Below are 18613 nucleotides of genomic sequence, written 5' to 3'. Positions count from 1 at the left end.
GTCAAGAACTCCATTATTGTCTTGTTCTTGGGCACCGCGTTTGTGTTTGCATGGAATCGGGAAGAAACCCTGACAGCTGTGCAGCATCAGCAGCTCTCTAGTCTGTCTGTGTCTCTTTCTCTGCCTCTATGTGTGTGTGTGTGTGTGTGTCTCTTTCTCTGCCTCTGTGTGTGTGTGTGTGTGTGTGTGTGTCCACTTCAGACAGATCATATGCGAACGTTTCATAAAGGATTTGTCTTAAATCTGGCTCGTGTCACTTACCAACATGTGGATTGTGAAAGTATTTTTGAGTTGAATTGTTCCTTTAAGCAGCTGACACGTCTCCTTAAAGCATAAATCCGCACCTTTAGTGCAGTTGTGCAGTCAAAACGTGCACCTTCATTTGTCAAACTGACTTCCAGCATCGAGATATCGTGTCTCGTCTCATCTTAATAAGGGAAAAAGTCTTCAAGATGTCAAATTAACGGTCAGTCCAGAGACAGATTGATTTAAAAGGACCTAATCACGGGTCCTAATCTTGTGTCCGCAAGACGCTAATGCAGAAAACATTCCTCTGGGTCATATCAAAGGTCAAAATCAAAGACGTGTTTGCTCATGTACATGAAGGTCTCCCTCCTTCCTTCTCCTGCAGCATTATCCAGTTTACACTGTGTATTTGTCTGCAGGAGGCGGAGTCACACACAGTTTAAGAGTCCCCGGGCTGCACATATATGATAAGAAATTCATATCTCTCGGAGGCATTTACTTCCTGGACTCACAACATGGGACAGAACTTTCTGAATCTCAGCCTAGCCTGTCACAACCCGTCACTGTCCCACTCCAGAGGGGAAGTGTCTCAGCTATGAGCCCTCCCGTCTGTAGTCCCTCTGCAGCATCTGGCTCCTTCTTCATACCCTAATGTGAACTCTCCGACTCCACTTTCGCTTCCCTTTTTCTCCACTTAGTGCTCTTACTTTATTCTTTATTGGATGTATGCTTCCTTCCTCTCATCTCATATCACCAAACAGGCATAAAACCGCCTGCGGACCTCCCACTGGGTGTGACGAAGATCTGGGGGGGGAAAGGAGAAATTTTAGCACGTCTGAGCTCAATTGAATGTTCTGACAGACCTGCAGCCTCGCAGGACGTCTTCACAGGGCTCCTAGTCGCTGCCACTCAGAGTCATTTGGTTTTCAGTCGCAGAAGAATTGCCGTGTCTGGGATTTCTGTAAGAGCAGGAGACCTTTAGATGTCTAAGAAGTATACATATTCAGTCTGCACGCTGAGCTTATCTGAATTTTATTGATGCGGAAAATCATTGCAAATGATTTCAACCTGTCAGACTGCATTCAGGAGGCTGAAGAAACTTAAAATCTGTCTTGCACGGGTGGTGTGCGCAGCGCACGCATGGCTGCACGATCTGCGTGGCAGCCCCACCACATTATGGCTCTCATGCCACCTTCACTGCAGGCCAAGTACATGCAGAGGTACCAACAGAACGGCAGAACTGACCCCTGCATGCACCGGTGAAGAGTGTTAGAGGTGAAACACAGCAACCCAGTAAAACCCTGCGTGAATCAACAAGAGACACAGACATAGGTGGCCTTGGGAGGGAGGGAGAGCGAGCAGCAGTTCACTCTGGGACACCCTAAGTCGCTCTGCTGCTCCTCTGCAAACCTCCTTCCTTTGTTCACATAAGTTCGTTGTTTTTGTGAAATTTCACCTCCTCCCAAGACGCTTTTAGGGTTTCAGATAACAATCTCACAGTGAATCTGGTGCTCTGGACAAGAGTACTAAATCAAGAGAGGTGAAAGACACTCTGTTTCCTCTTCATGCACTTAGGTGCCAAACATACAAATGCATTTAAATGATAACAATAGAATAATTATTCTCACAAGAGACATGAGAGCGATGAGACAAGCCAGCATGTTCCAGTGACATGGTCTGGTTCCCCACAAGAGAGGCGAGGAGCATGTGGGAGGAGGACCGAAGGAGCAAAAAATAGCCAAGAGCTTTTTTATGGGACACTGTGTAAATGTCTGTGTGTGTGTGTGTCTCCACGGATGCGGGTGTGGATTTATATGTCACATTTCCAGGTGCACTTGCATGAACGTGAGCATCTCATGAATAAATCAAATGTTCCATACCAGCTTTTCCTCTTATCTCTGTTTCGACATCAGTGAGCCAAATTATCCCAGGGGTAGATCTGTTCCCAGTTCAAGGTTTAATCTTTACAAATGTAATTTAAACGATTTAAAGTGACTCAGCACACATCAAGATTGCCAAGATTTTTTTTAAAGGTTGATTACCGGGAAGGAAAATGGCAAAATAAACTGAAGGAATTAAATAAATTGGGAAGGGGAATGGACAGAAATCCCTTCTTCATACAAGTATAGTGATTTGAATCACTTGGTATTGCTCTTTAAGCTACTTGTCAGTTCATTTTTGTTTCTATTTTTAGTGTTTCTGAGTCAGGGAATACAGAAACTAGCTTTAGCTAGCATTGGGGTTAGGAATAGTGAGCAATGCGTCTCAAGATTAATTAAAACCACCACTTCCAGGTGATAGCTCTGGACGAGCTGTGGAGAGATCTGAGATTCAGCTAAACTTTATAAAAGTGTGACGCTGTTATCAGTGTTGGATCGCAATATTCTCAAGGGAATCACTGCCGATCTGCGTGTTCTCTGAATAAAGACTGCAAGGAGAAAAATGCCAATTTCAAAATGTATTTAGCAAATAGTATCAATTCAAGATACAAATATTACAGAGCTCCGGGCCCATTCAAAACTGTTAAGCTCGGGAGGACTGGCGGTCAAGTGTGGCGGAACCCCAAAGAAGGCTGACAGACACGGGAATTAAAAGTAACTCAGACGATTTTAATGAACCAAAAAAGGACAGGAGGGAAGAAACTAAATGAGGAGGGAGGCCGAGACAAACTATAGGGGGCGTGGGGAAATGTCTTTGATGCGGCAGACGAACCAAGTCCGAGATCCGGGGGCGAGAGTCCGTGGGGGAGTCCAAGTGTCCAGAGGCCAGGGGAAATCTGTCCGAGGAAGGGGAAGAGGTCAGAGGAAGCGGGGCTAGGAAGGTTGCAGAGGAGCAGGGGGAGTCGCTGGAAGATGCAGGGAGACACAGAGGCGCTGGGAGTCGCACAGAGAGGCGCTGGGAGTCCCACAGAGAGGCGCTGGGAGTCCCACAGAGAGGCGCTGGGAGTCCCACAGAGAGGCGCTGGGAGTCCCACAGAGAGGCGCTGGGAGTCCCACAGAGAGGCGCTGGGAGTCCCACAGAGAGGCGCTGGGAGTCCCACAGAGAGGCGCTGGGAGTCCCACAGAGAGGCGCTGGGAGTCCACAGAGAGGCGCTGGGAGTCCCACAGAGAGGCGCTGGGAGTCCCACAGAGAGGCGCTGGGGAGTCGCTGGGTCGACGGAACGTGTTGCCAAGACATCAGTTAGATCAAGCACTGGCCTGAGTGCAGAGGGACCTTTTATGGGCGCAGAGTCGTTTGGGCGGATTGGGTGCAGCTGGAGGACAGGGCACGGGTGGTGGTGGTTGAGCTGATTGCTCAGGAGGAGGTGGGGCCAGAGTAGGAGTCACAACAGTACCCTCCCCCCCCCCCCCCCCCCCCTTACGGGAGGCACCGGACGACCGCCCAGAAGCATCCGGGTGGTCTCGGTAGAAGTCTTCGAGGAGGGAGGGGTCAGCGAGATAGGATGGGGGCACCCAGCTCCGGTCTTCGGGGCCGTAACCCACCCAATCCACCAGGTACTGGAAGCCCCTTCCCCGTCGGCGGACCGCCAGCAGCTTGTTAACTCTCTACACCGGCTCTCCGTCCGACAGGACCTGTGGGGAAGGTGGAGTCGGAGCAGGAGGGGACAGGGGGCTGGTGGAGAAGGGTTTGATGAGCGAGACGTGGAAGACCGGGTGTACCTTGAGGGCGGCGGGGAGATCCAAACGGACTGTAGAGGGGTTGATGATGCTGCAGATGGTGTAGGGACCGATGTAGCGGGGGTTCAGCTTTCTGGAGGAAGTCTGCGAGGTCTGGAGGGGCAGGTCCCGAGCCAACAGCCAGACCTTCTGGCCAGGCCAGTAAGCAGGGGCCCGCCTCCTTCGCCGGTTGGCCGAACGCCGGGACTGCTCTGTGGCCCGCAAGATGGCTTTGCGGGCACAGACCGTGCAGGCGCCCACAAACTTCCGAACGTCCTCTTGGAGGTTGGGCCACCAGAAGCGCCGCTGCACGAACTCCGCCGTCTGACGCACGCCAGGATGGCAGGCGAAACAACTGGAGTGGCCCCACTCTAGCACCTGCGGGACGGAGGGGGGCACGAACATCCGGTCCCGAGGCCCATTCCCAGGATCAGGCTCGTCTCTCTGGGTTGCTCGACGGCCGTCTCGATCGGCCAGGAGATGACCCTATGACCCGGGCCGGGGGAGTGAGCGCGGGCCTGGGATTACTGGATGGAGAGGGGGCGGAGTGAAGGCAGTTGGCGTGACAGGCCACGCTCCAACCCAGGATCTGACCAGAAGCCCATGAGATGTGGGGGTCGTGCCTTTCCAACCATGGTCTTCCTAACACGAGTGGAGCGGTGGGGGCGTGCAAAACCAGGAAACGTGTACTCTCTGTGATTACCCGAGAGTGTTAGGGTGAGTGGGATGGTGCGATGAGTGATGTTACCCAGAGAGCGGCCATCGATCGCATGGGGGGACAGGGAGCGATCGAGAGGAACCAGGGGAACGCCAGCCTGACGCGCGAGAGAAAAGTCCATCAGGGACTCATCAGCCCCAGAGTCAATGAGAACACTCACCGGAATAGACTCCTTATCCCAGGAGAGTGTTGCGGGGAAGAGGCGGTTGTGTTGCTCGGTGGGTTGGGGAATCACAGCTCGGCTCACCAGTACTCCCCCTACTGGTGAGCAGGACCCTTTTGGTCGGACGGGGCAGGCTTTGATGAAGTGGCCTCTTTTTCCGCAGTACAGGCACAGCTGGTCTCGGAGTCTTTGCTCCCACTCCTGCGGTGAGAGACGGGACCGGCCGATCTGCATGGGTTCCTCTTCGGCTCTGGGGAAGGAGTGAGCTGGGGGTAGCAAGGGGATGTGAGGAGGCGGGGCAGCAGTGCCGGTAGGGGAGAAGTCAGGGGCAGAGGGAGTGCGCTGGGAGAGTTGGCGGTCAGAACCGCCAGCACGTTGGGCGTGCTCCATCTGGAGCGAGAGTCGCTGGAAGACGCAGGGAGACACAGGGAGACACAGGGAGGCGCCGGGGGTCCCTGGGGGGGGGGGGGGGGGGGGGGGGGGTCGCTGGGGAGCCTGGAGAGATGCTGGGTCGACGGAACGTGTTGCCAAGACATCCGTTAGATCAAGCACTGGCCTGAGTGCAGAGGGACCTTTTATGGGCGCAGAGTCGTTTGGGCGGATTGGGTGCAGCTGGAGGACAGGGCACGGGTGGTGGTGGTTGAGCTGATTGCTCAGGAGGAGGTGGGGCCAGAGTAGGAGTCACAACAAAAACCCTACACTAACAAAGTCAACTGTCAGGGCATGAAGTCCGACAACCTAACTATCCCTTGACCCAGTCTTTCATAGAAACACATAGGCAAATTATTGATGCTAATCCAGTCCGATGTTGTCTTCTGAATGGATAACCTCATCTTCTTCTTCCAGTTCCATCGGATGCTGGCACAGTTCTTTTTCTCCGTTGTTTCCCAGATAGCCAGGTCAAAGTTCACATTCTTCTTCCAGACAACCTTATTTCCACCACTAAACTATGCTGTCCAGTTTTACGATGGGTCGTGTAACACTTCCAGCCTGACTGCCTCCCCTGATTACAGTTATCTAAACAACAGTCATGTCAACGGAGGGTCGACTGACAGCTTATCTTTATTACACTTGCTAATGATTATATTACCCCTAACATCTAAACTAATTCGCAAACATCAGAAACACGGTTCTCCACACTCCTCAAATAAAAGCCTTCAACAGCTCCCGCCCTTCCTGCTGAGCTCCCGGGTCAACACAGCTTATGCACTCACACACACACACACATGCACGCACACACACGAACCCTGTCTCCTCCTCCTCCTCATTGTGTCTCTCCATTTTGCACACCTCAGGTTGCACAGCTGACGCTGATTGTCGCTGATGGCTCCTGACGTGATGTCATGGCCGGCCCTCGGCGTGCGAGAGGGGGGAAATCCCTATGAAATAAATATCAGTCCAAGGCACTCCAGCCGCTCTGCTCACAGGTTCCCATTTAACCCTCCTGCTGCTGAGAGCATGTCCTGAAAAGGGTTGGAGAGCGCTGCGGTGTGTGTGGGCTCGCTATGCCTTCACTTTCTTTTTATACACACGGGCGATGGAGAATCCATGTACCCTGTCAGCAGGGGACAACCTGCGGGAGACACACACACATGCACACGTTTGGAGTGGTGCATTTGTTTCCCAGCCTGCCTGGAGGAGACAGCAGAGAAAGCTGAGGCGAAAGAACCTCAGGAGAAGCTGAGACCGAAGGAAGAGAAAGAGCACGGAGGACAAAATCAGCCCGGCTCTTAATGCTTTTTCCCATCAAATCATAGATTTTAACAAAGAATCATAAGGTTTCCTGTTTAAGCTCCAGATACAGTTGAGCCTATGAAATATAACAGCATTTATGGGGTACAGTAACTACATTTCACTGTAGATGTGTATATTTTTAAAAAAAACATCATTATGTTTAGCTTCTTTCCATGACTTCGATTGAAGCTGATGGAATGTCCCCCTTCCTGGAACATGACAGAGGTCCAGGCGCCGCCAGAGGACTGAGGACTCGCTCGCATACATGAGTGACTGCAGAACAAACTGTCCAGGCGAAGCACAAGAGGACGCTCAAAATGGAGCCTTCCAGCAGCAGGACGCTACCGCCTGTGCTGGCGGCGTTGAGGCTGTTCCTCAACCAGCCTGTTGAGCTTTGGTTAGAATCATTATAATTAGAATAAAGATGCTTTTATTACTTGTTAATGCTTAATGTTCGGGGTGCTTAACGTGGATAGGATACAGGATACAGCCGCTGTAAGGAGTCTCAGGATGCAACATTGATCGGAGCTGCCGATAACAGCAGGGGAAGGAGGAGAATTTCTTCTCTGTGTGTATGTTTTTACCTTGGAATGTGCTGTGTGTGAGTGTGAGCCAAGCTAATAAATCAATGAAGACAGGCTCATACAGCATATTCACCATTATGGTTCACATGTTTTACTATGAATGGACCCTGCTATTGTTGTGTTTTCCCCTCCCTTTAGGCACAACTGAATTCTGTGTAACTAGGGACCTCCTGATCCTAATAAAGAAGGGTGGCGAGAGGTGTCCTCAGGACGTGTTGGACATCTGTAACTGAGCACATCTCTCCGTCCTCCTTGCAAGTAAATTTTACAACTGTTGTCTTTGCCTCATTTGTTTCTCTGATGTTTTAGGTTATCTGAACCTAACAGCTTCTCTAGATGATCTTCCAACATTATGGTTTCTTTTCCCTCAGAGAGACCAGGTTGACAGTTGGAGCAGAACTGCTCCCTTACGTTCAGCTTCACAGCCCGGGGGGAGAGGAGGACCTGGGTGCTAGAGGAGGACCTGGGTGCTAGAGGAGGACCTGGGTGCTAGAGGAGGACGAGGGTGATGGTGGAGAATGTGTAAAAATCTAGATGAAACCAGGAATCCTGGCAGCTGGGGGAGTAGAAGTACAAACACAGATTTATATCCAGGACAGACAGAGACTGAGGAAAAACTACGGTAGTTTAAACTGGTTCAATAAGCTCCTGTGAGGGCATTTTTGTGTCCGTCATGTCGATACAAAAGACTTCAGAGTGAGGGCAGAGATTTGTGATGAAAATTTAATAATGCATTTACAGCCACAACACATAATCCCACTGACTGTAAAGGTCATAAATGGTACCAGTAGTTACAAACATGGTGTATATTTATCACATAATCTTCATGGTCACTCTCTTCATATGTTTTGGGAACATAATGATGTTGTAATGAATATATAGATCCATATAGATGGAGAAAAACAACAAAATAAAACAACAAAATAAAACCAACACACTTCATGGTTTTGTCTCCCTTCTTAGCAAAGAATAACAATGGAAAAAAAGATTGAAAATTAAAAACAACACTTGTTTTAGAAATATGACAACAACAACGATGTGATAAAGCTGAACAAAAGTACATGAAAATATGAAGATTATAAAAGTAAAAAAAAAAAGCCACGACAACTATTGACACATCAGATTGTGGTGTTGGAGAAATTATTAAAGGAAAAGAGAAAACATTGAACGTTGTTCTTGAAGGAGCAGAGCACACCGGGACGAGCTGTTTTAACTGTTTTTAGAGGTGAAAAAAGTTTTCGGACAGGATTAGAGCTTCATGCTAATGGCAGGACTACTGAATATGAATTTGATGATATCATGGTTTATTTATTTGTCCCATTTTTAACACTTTTACATGTTATTTGCAGCCTTTGAGTGCAACAATGTTGAACTAAAATCTTAAAACTGTGAAGAATTCAGTTTTGTTGCTTATTCTTGCAAATAATAAACTGATATAGATACAATTTGCATTTGTGTGGCTGTGTAACACAGCCACACCTTTTGAAATACAAATTAATTTAATTGATTTTACTTGATTAATTAATTTTTGTGTAAAATTGTGTTTAAAAAAAACAAAAGGGTTGTCAGAAAACTTTTTTCCTCCGCTGCAGTTGTACAAAGATAAAGACACAATCCAGTGTGCAGGCCCCTGGTGGGGCCCCTCACTAGTAACATCATGAGTCCTTCACGTCCTCCCTTCCAGCTGCAGGTCAGATTACACAGGAATTCACACTCTACCTGACCTTGACTTGAGATATAAAAGCACGTTGTTAAGCTATGAGGCATGTAATAAAAATGAAAAGTAACACAAAGAATAAAATGTTTTTTCAACAGTCGATTCATGAGTTATAAGTCCTGCGTGTGTGTCTGGAGTCTAAACCTAGAAGCGTTCGTGTGCTGGCGACAGTGAAATAGAAAGAAAACTGCCTAAGAGGACGGGAGAGAGGTGACGATAAGTAAGACTTCTGGTGTTTCGGAAACATCGTCCGTTTATTGTCCTGTCTGTCCCCTCATAATGAGCTGATGTTCAGGCTCTGGGAGCCTAAGGCAGTGGCTGGTGTGTATCCAAGCTTCTATTTCTGCCACCTTCACCGCTGTGTGAGTGGTCAGAAGCACCTGGTATGGACCGACCCGGCGGCCCTGTTCCCAGCCCTCCCCCTGCGCCTCGTTCACCAATATCCAGTGTCCTGGCTGAATGTCATGCAGTAGCTGAGATGCTGGTGGGAACGCTGCCTGCACCTGCTGCGAGGGCTGAGAAGGACCAGGAGACCAACTCCTGCAGTACTCCAGCATGTCATGTTCACACAGGGCTGTGCAGGGGAGTGGTCTGGCTACTGGTCCCACTCCTGGATTTGCGGGTCTGCCGAAGAGAATTTCGAATGGACTCAAGTTGATTTGAGCTCTTTTCCTCAGTCTCACATGCATGAGCACGAAGGGCAACGCCTCCGGCCACAGCAGACCTGTTCCTTTGCAGTATTTCTCCAGTTTTGTTTTCAGCGCACGGGTTTCTCTGTCACCTGCACCGGCAGGCTGATATGCACAACGTTGGCCCAAAGAAATGCCCAGAAATCCTCCCACCAGTTGGACAGCTTCATTTACAAACGGAGCGCCTTTGTCACTGCCGATTTTAGTCGGAATTCCCCATCTCGGAATAATCTCGGCTTGTAACGCATTTGCAAGCGCCTGGCTGCTCTGCTGTTCTGTCGGAAAGGCTTCGACCCATTTTGACCACATGTCAACCATAACAAGGCAATGGCTCTTTCCTTCATTTGGAGCTAATGTAATAAAATTCACCATTAAATGGTCAAAAGGTTTTCCTGCTGGTGGCTGAGCGGCTTGTGAAACAGAGACACGTTGGACCGTGTCATGTGCTACACAGGTCACACAAGACTGGCAGAACTTTTGAGCGTGCGTTAAAAAACCTTTGGGGAACCAGTCTTGAGCGAGACGGTCTAACATTGCCTCTATCGTCTGGTGGTCCGGCCCATGAGTCAACTTCGCGAAATGTGGAAAGAAATGTTTGGGCAGGCAGGGCTTGTCATCGGGGCCCCGCCACACCCCCCCATCCTCGTGAGCGCCACAACTGCGCCAGAGCTTTCGTTCTTTATCTGTAGCAAAGCTTTGGAGAGCTGTGAGAGAAGCTGGACCGGAGCTGAAACGAGCAGCGGGGGCCTCAGGAGGAGGCTCCCTCGCAGCATCTGCGGCAGCTGCACGTGCCCTCTCATTTCCTGCTGGGATACATTTAGAGTCATTAGTGTGGGCTTGAAACAAACACACCGCTACTGATTTAGGCAGCAGAATGGCATCGAGGAGGTCTGCGACTTTGTCGTGGTGAAAGAAAGGCTCGAAATCCCATTTGAGAAATTTCCTGTTTTCCCACAGCGCGTCGAAGTCGTGCACGACCCCAAAGGCGTACCTGGAACCAGTGTAGATTGTTACATTTTTACCTTCTGCCAGTTTGCAGGCCTCAGTCAGAGCAATGAGCGCGGCAGCTGGAGCGGAACAGTCAGATGGTAGGGACGCCCAGGCAAGAGGTTTTTGGGTTGAGACAACTGCAAAACCAACATTATTCTGTCCAGTCAGGGGGTCACGGGACGCTGACCCATCTATGAACAGCACAAGATCCGCATTAGTCAGTGGCGTCTTTTTAAGGTTGGGTCTGGGAGGGAAAACATGCTGAAGAACATCTGTGCAGTTGTGTTCTTCAACATTGCCGGGAGACGGCAACAGCGTAGCAGGATTTAGGGCGGTGCATCTTTTAACGGTGACACTGGGCATGTCCGCAAAATCCGTTTTGTACCTCAGCCTGAAGTTGGCGGGGATATGGAAGCGTCTCTGTTCTTGCAAAATCATCGAGACGTCGTGTGGAGCGAGCAGCGTCAGATGAGAACGACCCACAGTCTCTCTGGAGGCCATCGCTGCTTTTTCGGCTACTACAGCGGCTCGCAGACACCTGGGGAAACCCGCAGCGAAAGGATCCAGTTTTGCCGAAAAGTAGGCGATGGGTGTCATTTTCCCCTGGTGCTCCTGTAACAAAACCGAAGTCATGCATCCATCTGTTTCATCGGCGACCTGTGTGAAGGGCCTGCTGGGATCGGGGAGCCTCAGAGTTGCTGGAGTCTGCAGTGCTAATTTAAGGGCCTCAAAAGCTTCTTCTGCCTCTGATGTCCATGTGACCTTGTCGTGTGACTTTACACCTTCACCCTGAAGGAGAGCATTCAGCGGGGCCTGTAAAACAGCATGGTTGGGGATGAACGTCCTACAGGAGGAGCACCTGCCCAGAAAAGACCTCATTTCTCTAATGAAGTGAGGTTTGGGGCAATTTTGGATTGCTTCCACACGTTTGGAGGAGAGAGTCCTCCCCTCTGCAGTAATGATGTATCCCAGATAGGTGACTTCCTCCTGGACGAACTGAAGTTTAGACAGACAGGCTTTGTGGCCCTCTGCAGCTAGATGTTTCAGGAGTTTAACCGTGTCGGCTTCACACTGCTCCCGGTTTGGACTGCAAACCATCAGGTCATCGATGTACTGCAGCAGAGCTGTGCCCTCAGTAAGAGCCAGAGGTTCAAGACTTCTTCTCAGTGCTTCATTGTAGATTGTGGAGGTCTCACAATAACCCTGACACAGGCGAGTAAACGTATAACAATGACTGCCGAAATAGAAGGCGAACCAAAACTGACTGTCTGGGTGGACGGGAACGCTGAAAGAGGCATTGGATAAATCAACAACTGAGAAAAACGTTGCGCTCAGTGGAATTTGAAACACAACAGCGTCACTGTTTGGGACGTTGGAAGGTCTGGGTTGAACTGCTGCATTCACTGCTCGTAAATCTAGAACAAGCCGCCACTCTGTCGGCTGACTGGTTTTCCTTACAGGACGCAGGGGGGAGCAAACTTGGGAGTTCCTGCAGGGAATAATTACACCTGCTTTTCTGAGGGACTCAAAAAATGGGGCAATATCTTTATATCTTTTGTAATTTAACAGATTTCGGGATGTCCTCGGGAAATAGCTTGTTTTTTGAGTGATCACCACAGGTTCACAGCCTTTAATGAGGCCAACATCATATTCGCTCGTCGCCCACAGTGTCTCTGGGACTTCCCATAGCGCTGGAATATCTGCAGCCTGTTGTGCGGATAAAAACATTCCTACAAATGCAGGGCTCTCATCTACCAGCTCAACAGTGAGCCGGGTGTGAACAACCAAGAGGAGGCTCTTTCTTTTACACTGCAGAGATGATGAAAAAGACGTGCGGCCATCAGAAGATTCTTGCCAGTCGGAAGCTTCTTCGCATCGTTTTACGAAGGGGCCCAAATCTTTCCATTTCTCATTTTGGAATTTTGAGAGTGAAACGTGTGGCGCCGACCCCCCGATCAGATAAAGCCCGCTTTGCTGCGTGCTCAGTGAAACCGCTGCGGCACATCTGTGTTCGTCCCAGTAGAGGTGCGTAAGCGTGAGTTCCTCGGACTTTTCGAAGAACGAGCTCTGCTCATATGATCTGTCGGGTCCAGGTGACACGTGAGAGGTGCAGTGCAGATCCTCTGGTGTCATGAAATCAGTGTTATCAGGTGAAACCAATGATGCAGCTTCAGTTAATAGATCAGAGGAGAGTTCTGCGTGTAGCAGTTTCCACTGATAGACGAACAGCAGATCGTGGCCGTTGGAGTGTTTCAGGTTTGAGTCCAGGTCGGAATATTTGTGAACTTCGACGCCCTCTGGCGTTGAGATTTGACACTGCTCGAGCTTCGAGATCAGATCCACTCCCATGACATCGACTGGGTTTGAATTTGACAGGAGGAACTGATGATTGAACACCTGAAGCCCATCTTCACATCCAAGAGTCTCAGTGAGGTTCTGACCCGGTTCATAAAAGTCTAAATATTGAACGGGTTGTGTGTGGAAGTCACTACAGTCAGAAGCACCAGCAAGCTCGCCTTCCTTGCAGCAGTGTGTGTCTGTGTGCTCGCTCGCTATGTATGAGTGTGTGTGCTGTGCACTACCTTCCCTGGCCCTCACACACTGTGCAAGCTCATCGTCAGGACCTCCTCCCTCTCTGTCCACCCCCGACCGTCCCCAGTCCGAGTTGAGGGTGGAAGCTACACAGTCTCGTTCATGTGCCCACCGTCCTTGCTGTCTGTCAGGGAACCAGGCATCAACGTGGTCCCCTCGACCCTGACCTCTACCATCTCTGCCGTCCCCACCCCCCTCTCCGTTATCTTCTCCTCTGAAAAGAATAACTGCCATCATTTGTCTCCGTTGGCTTTCTTCCTCTTCTGTCTTTTGGTCCACCTGGATCACAGACAGGCTGTCCTGGGGGTACTCAACACAGGACGCAATGACAGCGTTAGCGATGTCTTCGTACTCCCAGGTCACGTGTCCAGACGCGGAGGGAGAGGGGACGCCTCCAGAGGTGTCACTGTCACTGGGGGTCCAGGATCGGCGCAGCCGAGGAGGACCCTCGGGACCAGCCTCCACTACCACGTGCTTGCCATATGATTGGTCTTGAATGTGTCCACAGGTTGTGCCAGCTATGGGGAGGGAGCTCGTTGGAGGCTGTTGGCTGTCCTCTGCTGCACCAGCACGTAGCACGTAAAGGCCTCCCGGTTGTGGAGCGTGTCGTCTTTGTCTCTGCCGTACGAAACCCTGCTTTGATGGAACTGGCGGGCGGGCCGGTGGGCAGACGTCAAGGTCGGCATCCAGCTCCAAAACTGCCAACTGTGGGTACAGAGAAGAGAAAGGTGGCGAGAGTGGTGCTCTTTGTTTCTGAGACTTTAGTCTTCCTCGTTCTTCTTCAGTGTGTGAATTAGACCTTACTTGCATAGCTCTGGCGCGCTGCTCAGCCTCAAGCCTCCATATTTTCAAGCACACTCTGTGTTTTGGGATTTCAATCATTTTTTTCACATTCAGTTTCGTTTTCGCCCGCCTCTCTTCTTCTCTCAACCTCATCTCTAACAACCCGAGTTTTTTTAGACTGAAAGAGCCCGACGGAGGAAACCCATAATCCCTCGCCCAGATATTTAAATATTTCAGACTTTTATCTCCCCAGTTCTCCCGCATTACGTCCACGATCGGTCCCTCTGGAGGACTATCTTTTGAACTTTTGCCACCCATCCCCCGTTCAAGTGTCGCAGCAAGTGTGAAAAAAATAAATAAATAAATAAAAACTTAGTAAAGTAAAAAAAAAGTTTAAAAAAAATTATTAAAAAAAAAGAAGAATCTATTTTTCATATAAAAATGTAGTATTTCATCACTCACCAGATAGATTTTGCGAATACGTTTGAAATTCGCGTCAGCGCCCACTCAGCGCCCACTCCTTTTACTATTAAAACTAATAGTGACGCGAATTTCAAACGTATTCGTCTTTTGACTTTCAATTTGTTCAAAAAGGTTGTAAACCGACCTGTTCACTGGTGAGAGATGAAGTCAAGAATCAAAAATCCTTTGTCTTTTAAGGATTAATTTCTGCGCACCGAGAAGTTGAAGCAGCGGTACGAGCGAGTTGAGGAGGCAAGCAGCGGGAGCGCGCGGATCGGGGCGGGACTAATGTTTGACCCAGCCCACTTTGAGGAGCCCAAGCTCCGCCCACTGCACTTGACTCGACATTTGGCTGTGGACTATATAACTGTATTATATAGATGATTTGATAATCTTTTACTATTACATTGGATGGCAATATTTATAGTGCACTTTTTATGAAAAACGAATGAAGTTTAATATGGAGTTTTATGAGGTTTTAAAAAGTTTTAATTGTTTCTAACATTCTATTTTAGATGCTGGTTTGGGTCTCTCACTCTGAAGAATTAGGCTAGAAGGCTACCGGTGGTTTACAGTGTAGGAATGTGCATTGAAAGTGCTGGAATTAATCTAGAACGCCACAAAGCCACAAGGAAGGCACAGAACAGCCCTGATCAATTGATATGTTGCACCCAGGTTCAATGTAGAATTAGAAAAAAATCAATTTTTATATAGAACAATTTTACTACTGTGTTGTATGATGTCATGATTTTTATATTTCAGACTTTTCATGTTTATTAAATCAGCGTTATCATTAAGATCATAATCAGGCCTGGTGGCAAAATGCATTTATTTTAGAAAGTATGTTTCTTTCAGATAGATAGATAAATACTGTAGATATAGATAGTGCAAAAAGAAAAATATGCAAAGCCAAGGTTAAAACCATAAAGTTGCTAAAGCTTAGTCTTAATCGGCCCACAGCCCTGTGTGTACTTCTATGATTTTAGCTTATGATTCATCATATATTTACCCAATTTAATCAAATATCATCACAATAACTGTGTTCCATGTAAGCATGTGTGTTGTTAAGCTCAAGAGGACTGGCGGTCAAGTGTGGCGGAACCCCAAAGAAGGCTGACAGACACGGGAATTAAAAGTAACTCAGACGATTTTAATGAAACAAAAAAAAGGACAGGAGGGAAGAAACTAAATGAGGAGGGAGGCCGAGACAAACTATAGGGGGCGTGGGGGAATGTCTTGGATGCAGATGTTGGATGTAAATGAAGTGTGAATCGTGAGGGTGTGTGTGTGAATGCGTGAGTGCGTGTATGAAATATCAGTGGAGGGGGGTGTTGTACATGTGCGTGATGCGGCAGACGAACCAAGTCCGAGATCCGGGGGCGAGAGTCCGTGGGGGAGTCCAAGTGCCCAGAGGCCAGGGGAAATCCGTCCGAGGAAGAGGGGCTAGGAAGGTTGCAGAGGGAGACGCTGGAGAATGCTGGGAGTCGCAGGGAGTCACTGGGAGTCACTGGGAGTCACTGGGAGTCACTGGGAGTCACTGGGAGACACAGGGAGACACAGGGAGACACAGGGAGACACAGAGAGGCGCTGGGGAGCCTGGAGAGATGCTGGGTCGACAGAACGTGTTGCCAAAACACCAGTTAGATCAAGCCCTGGCCTGAGTGCAGAGGGGCCTTTTATGGGTGCAGAGTCGTTTGGGCGGATTGGGTGCAGCTGGAGGAGAGGGCACGGGTGGTGGTGGTTGAGCTGATTGCTCAGGAGGAGGTGGGGCCAGAGTAGGAGTCACAACATGTGTGATCTCAACTGCAGGACATTCTCCATAGTTAATCGTGCTGAAAGTGCCGTTTGTCATGCTGGAGTTACACGCTACACGCGTGCTGTTAGTAGGTGTCCATTCGATTCCCCAAGCTAACCTCTGAACAGGTTAGCTTGACCTCCCTGAAGTTTATGCTGTCTCAACTGCCGGTGCGTCTCGTTCTTGAGGGGTCTGGAAGGCAGAGAATTTCCCGAGGAAAAAACATGATGTGTGTGGTGAAATATCGTTAATTGCATTATTATGTTATTGGTATTCTAATAAAATTAGAAGAGAGTAGTTTCGTATGTAATACAAGAAGGATTAAAAATTGGGAAAGTGGAGAATGGGAACGGGTCTGTGTGTAAGCATGTTTAGTAAGAAGGAGGACAAAACAATAATGTGTGATATCTGCTTAGGTTAGGCTAGTCAGGCCTGTGCGCCTCTGCGTATGCTGACAACCGCTCCAATGTCGTCAAAGAAGCCTCGGCACCCACATGGCCTTGGACATGTGTGCTACTGTACCGTGATAAACAAAAAAAAGTGTAGTCAAAACCTGAGCAATGTGACTCGCCTGTGTGAGTAGTGTAGCTGATGCAGTCTATGTGACTAAGATACGCCTCCTGCTGTGTAACCATGTCTGTATTTTAATAATTAGTGGGAGTCTCCGACTCTCCCTTGCAAGGTCAAAAGGTACTTCGAAGTTTGGTCTCAACTTTGTTGGTGCGTCTGCCTGAATACACTTCTGAGGACTCGAGTAAGGATTCAACGACATGCGTCTAAGTTGAACGTGACTGTAAATTTATCAGTCGATACATTCCATGGTGGGGTACAAAAGCTGACTGTCCAGGAGCAAACGGGGGCATAAGGCACCATCCCAAGGCCGGAGAGGTGCAGTTGGTTCAGTGAACGTTCAGGTACCTCAGAGGCTGGAGGTGGTCCACCACTAGGTTCTGCTCTGGAACATTATGCTTTATTACCTTCATTACCTCTTCTGATTGATTTTGCTGCTGCAATCCTGTTCGATTTTTGATTTTAATAAACACTGTGATTTTGAGAAAAAGAACAATCTTCTCTCTGTGGGTACAACCCACAACATTCATCAATCGTCAACAATGACCTCACATCCAATCAGAGCTCGGGTTTGAATAGGCTGAAGAGGGTGCAGTCTCTCTAAGAGTCTGGACCCCAACTGTAGTTCCAGACAGGTTTTTATGCTGTTCTTGGGAGCGCTTCCTCTTATTTTCCAACTAGCAAATGATCCATCATATAGTATACACATATACATTTACTCTTGCTCTCCCCAACATTTGCACACCTTCTTGTAGTGTATGTTAATGTTTACCTTCTTTACGGTTGCAATGTTTACCTTCGTGCTGATAGGCCTGATTGTGATAGTAACCAAGAAGTCTTTGTTTGTTTATGGCCTGAAAGTGGGGGTTTCCAAGGGTGGGAATGGCTAAAAGGATATTGTCTGTTTAAAAAAAACATGGGAAAGTACACCTAACCTCTGATAAGAATACTAAAAAGTACATAATGGTGGAAAAGGGGGAAAAATGGCTAAATAGAAGGAGGAGCCCGGGGAGGAGTAAACCCAGGCTCCAAACTGTATAAAAGCTGGAGATTTCTTGCTAGATTTCAGACTTAGCCCGGGCTACTTCTCATGCATGTTGAATTGTGAATCGACAATAAACCATCATTGGACCGTGAACCAGCTGACCCTGACTTATTATTCGACTTTGTCGTGGCAACTCTGCTTCAACCCATTGGCACTGGCATAGGCATTCTGACTTAGGAAAAGTGTAAGTTTATTAAGTAATCTGACAGAGAGGAAAAGCCAGAACATTTTCAAATGAGAAAGAAGCATAAGGAAAAGGTACATAATACACAATCATGCGTGCGTGTTTAAAGGGCACTGTCAGAATTAAAATGTTTTTGCCTCCCTGTGCAGGGCCTTCTTCTCAGCTGCCGTATCACACTGTGGTGCAGGAGCAGAGAACGCTCTCCACTGCGCATCGACGTCAACGGGCCCTGCCAACAAGGCAGGAGGTGCAATGGCTCCACGTAAGGTTGGTGAGGTGTAAGGCCAGGTACCCGACACTGGAGACCATCTCACACACCTGTTCCTCCCACGTGCAGAGGAGCGTGGATGACGTCTGTCACTCCTGAAATCCACAACCACCTCTTGACATCGATGCAGAGGTTGTTGCCCTCATACTCATCCAGCAGGTGATCCATCTCGTCTCTATTGAAGATTCATTGTTGTTGGTGATGAAACCTGCCGCATATTTTTCCCCTTCTTGTACGTGTGAGTGGGCATACATTTGACCCAGCCCCACTCCGAGTCTCAAGTTTACCAGGGCAAAGAAAGGGAAGGACCCATTCACACCAGTTTAGTACTTCTTATTTAGTACTTCTTATCTTTTGGAGGTCGCGGTGTTTTGTACTCAAATTCCTCAGCAGGACAAAAGGCAAATTTCAAGTCAA

The sequence above is a fragment of the Takifugu flavidus genome, chromosome 9 (genome assembly GCF_003711565.1).
Source record: "Takifugu flavidus isolate HTHZ2018 chromosome 9, ASM371156v2, whole genome shotgun sequence".
Taxonomy (NCBI): domain Eukaryota; kingdom Metazoa; phylum Chordata; class Actinopteri; order Tetraodontiformes; family Tetraodontidae; genus Takifugu; species Takifugu flavidus.
Note: the sequence above shows the minus strand (reverse complement) of the source record.